Source organism: Corapipo altera, unplaced genomic scaffold (genome assembly GCF_003945725.1).
Source record: "Corapipo altera isolate COAL_440 unplaced genomic scaffold, ASM394572v1 2c, whole genome shotgun sequence".
Classification (NCBI taxonomy): domain Eukaryota; kingdom Metazoa; phylum Chordata; class Aves; order Passeriformes; family Pipridae; genus Corapipo; species Corapipo altera.
Genome location: NW_020884923.1, coordinates 1,285,277 through 1,289,547, shown reverse-complemented (window position 1 = coordinate 1,289,547; position 4,271 = coordinate 1,285,277).

Here is a 4,271-nt window from a genome sequence, read left to right as displayed (position 1 = left end):
CGCCCCACACCCAGGCATCGCCCCACACCCAGGCATCGCCCCACACCCAGGCATCGCCCCACACCCAGGCATCGCCCCAGCCCCAGGCATCGCCCCACACCCAGGCATCGCCCCAGCCCCAAACCCCGGGGCAGGCGGTGCCCCCGCCAGGGTCGGGGGTGAGTGTAGAGGCACGACGGGCCGTTCCTGGCCTGAGGCGGCCTCGGAGGCGTGGCCCAAGAGTGGGCGGGTGCTTTGGTGTTTCTCGTAATATTGACGTACTTAACGTGAGGGGAGAGGGAAAAAACCCAACGTAATTAGTTCCTAAATGAGGTCAGCGTTTTCTTTGTCTAGTCAGTTTGACCTGTTACGTTGCTGAGTATGATAATAGAATCATAGAATGTTAAGGGTTGGAATGGACTTTAAAGATCATCTCATCCCAGCCCTCCCTACCACGTGCAGGGACACCTCCTACTAGACTGGGTTGCTCAAGGCCTTATCCAACCTGGCTTTGAACGCTGCCAGTGTTGGGGCATCCACAACCTCCCTGGGCAACCTGTTCCAGTATCTCACCACCCTCACAGTAAAAAATTTTTTATAATATCTAACCTAATTTCCCTGTTCAATTTTTAACTCATAACTAATTGTCCTATCACTATAGTTCCAGATGAAGAGTCCCTCTCCAGCTTCCCTGTAGGCCCCTTTCAGGTACTGGAAGGTTGCTATGGAGTCTCCACACAACCTTCTCCAGGCTGAATAACCCCAACTTTCTCAGCCTGTCTTTGCAGCAGAAGTGCTTCAGTCCTCTTATCAACTTCATGGCCCTCCTGTGGACTTGCTCCAACAGTTCCATGTCCTCCTTATGTTTGGGACACCAGAACTGTATGCAGTACTCCAGGTGGGGTTTCATGAAAGTAGAGTTATAATAATGAACTCGCCCTAGAGCTTTTTACCTGTTACAAGTAAGAAATGTGCTCCAAGGTGCGGCAAACACGTCAATTAAAAGAGGAACGGTTTGTCTGAAATCTTAGTGTAGACACCAAATGTAATAAGGGGGGGTTAATATACACCCTGGGGTTGTTACAAAGCTGAGAGAATTGAGTCACAAATGAAAAGGTCTGGCAGACGCTGATAGACATCTGCATCCCCAAATACTATATGCTTATGGCCTCTGTATTTGTTTACACTTGGGTGGGGGAGCAGTAAGAGAGCAGGGAAAAGGATTTATGTGGGCATGACTGTGGTACACTGTCTGGGTGAAGTGATGACCTGCCACCGAGATGTACTGATGCCTGCCTGGCCATAAGCACTAAAATGGTTACCCAAAAATCCTGGACTATGAAAAGGATACATCCCATTTTGTACTTGCTTCAGCTAGAATGGATCTCTTCAGGTCCAGCACATTTTTGTCTGGCTTTCATTTTCAGTAATTTCCTGAGGAGGTAAAGGTTATTCATCATTTTCACAAAGATAATGAGTATCCTTGACAGCCAAATGACATATGCAGATCAGCAGGTAGACTGCACATCACAATAGATGGGTATTTCAGTTAATTGAACAAAATATTTTTGATGTGTACATCTCATAGGGCCACTATTTCTTGTATTAGTCAGGTGGTAGAAAACATGCATCCTCTTCAACTGTGGCCTTAAGGGAGTTGAAATCCATATTGTCCATATGCCAGGAGAGTATCCTTGTAACCAGATTTACCGATTAAGGCTGAGACACAGTAGAGCCACATATTCAAGCTGATTGGGCCAGACAGAGCACAGTTAAGATGTTAATGTAGAGGAAGGAAGACCTAATTTCTGCCCTCATTGACATTGTACAGTCAGTGGATATATTACATATAATCAATTCACTGGATATGTTAGATATAATCAATATACTTATGTTTACATAAAATTTAGGGAGTCATGAGAGGCAAAACTCAAGTGTTAATTCTGAGCAGACCAGGGATTGTTCTTACCATAGTTTAGGACATCTGTACATTTTTTTGGCATAACTGTTTCACTGGATGTGGCCAGAGGTAATTTCAGAAGGGAGATTGTAACTCCAAATTCTTATTTGCTTGTTCTCTGCTTTCATCAATGATTCAATTCAGTTAATTTATTTTTGTCTTAAACATAATGACTTTTATTTCTCATTTAGCATGAGTAGTGTGGAACATGTTTCATCCTTAATACTTAATTAAAAAAACTGGACAACTCTGGCATGCCTTTTGTGGGGTTGCAGGGTCGAGAGGTAACAAGGCAATTTCCCTTGTCATCTAAAATGAAAACTGTATTTTCATTCCAGTATTTTGTTTTGTGTTTTCTTTAGAATCAATGAAATTGTAATATTAACTTACAGCTTTCTGTGGGGTTTGTCAGGCATCTTTAATCTAAAGAAAGAATCACGGAGAAGAACTGCATATTTAATAGATTATTAACACGAAAAAAATGCTTTATAACTGGCTACTTCACCCTTGCCCTGAACTTCCTGTGCAGAGCTTACTGTGATTGATTTTACAGGTAGGTTTTCTGTATAATACTGAACTATTTCAGTCTATTGGCTAGTTGCCCAGGCAGGCCATATTAAGAGACCAGACAATGTTGTTTTGTTCCACACAGAGTTTTACTAGGTTTTACAAATCAACCTTTCATTTTCGGAAATGCATGTGGAGAATTTTAAGGCTATCACTACTGTTTGACAGAATCCTTGTTTTCTGCTTTTGATGCCTTAAGACCCTTTTAGTTTCTTATTTTTCTAATTTTGTAAGCTTTATAAGTTTTATAAGAAGTAGAAGTAGATTTTAGAAGCTGCAGCCCTTATCCCTCACCCTTTAGCACCCTTTAGTTTACACATTCCTCAACCCTCTTACCCCATTCCATGCTCCCCATATCAATCCTCCCCCTGAATTCAGTAAAAACGTTTAGTCTTTTGTCAAGGCAAGGTCTACGCTGTTTAGAGAACACTCATATCATGGCCTGAACAACAGAACACTGTCAGGAACTAGGTGACTGTGTACCCTTTGTGCTCTGAAGATGATGAAGAAGTGGTCCCAAAAGCCCACAGACCCAATTCCCAGGGGGTGGGCCAGGGGGTGGACCAGGGCAAGAGCTATGGGATGGACAAAACTCGGATTGGTTGGGCGGTTTTATAAAATGTAACATCTCAGGCATGGCCGGGGTGCGTCTTGTAACATCTATGCCTAGGCACAAATTAAACCCTTTCCTTATCTCACCCTCGGTTAACTGCTTTGGAGTTTTTTTTTCCTTAGCACTTTTAGGCATCAGTATCACATTCTAAGAACTATTTCATCCTATTTTCAGATACGGGACTCTGAGAGTTATTTCACTGTGGGGCTGAGACCTTCGTCTTACAAACAAATGCGTGAATAAAGTAGTTGCAGGACCAGGGCTTTAACTAGTTAGCATTTCTCTTTGATTTCCATAGTAATTTCTACCATAAAGTGTTCTATCCTTCTGGATGCTCTGTCTAGGTCAAAGTCATTTAAAAGCACCAAAAACAGGAAGTAGATATGCCAATTGTGCTGTTGTAGTTTTGCTGTTAAGAGGACCTTATGTTTGCTAAGTGAATTGGAATTTTTACGTACGTTTTGTCAAAGATTTACCATTTAAGTTTGTTGCCTTTGATATCTTTATTCTATAATCCAATGACTGCATAGAAGATGCAGGTTGTTCAAGAAGCATGAGCTGCAGGGTGCGTGTTGTCTTCTCTGTACCTGTATGCTATGACCAGTAGTCTTTGGATCCAGCCTGTGTGCTCTCCTGATCTTGAGATTTTTGCATGCTTGGCTGGAGATGGTTAGCTGAAATAAGTAGAAATAGCACATACCCTAGCAGTATAGATAACTCTAAAAGAAAATAAGTAAGTAGGTTTTAGTCCTTCCAGGATGAGGAGAGAAAACCTCAGCTTTTCTTCTGCAGGTATGGGGAGGTTAATTTGTAGTTACTTATTCCTAAGAGATTCTTAGCTCAAAATATTTTCCTGATCAACTATCTAGACTCTGGTTTTGCTAGGTGAGTGTCAGTAAAATTCAACTCATGATGAAATGAATTGTATGATTGGGCAAGACCATGAAAGAAGTATTTACAAAAAGACTTTCCCCACGGGCAGGATCTGATTCTGGGTGACTGTGGAGACTTTCGGAGGAGCTGCCAATCATTGTTACAAACTGCTAAGCCTGGGGAAATTTGCATTTATTGCTGGATGTTCACTAAAAAAAACCTGGATAGAGTCCTAGACCTTTATGTTGAATGGGGTAAAATTAATTAACTGCAAGTTTC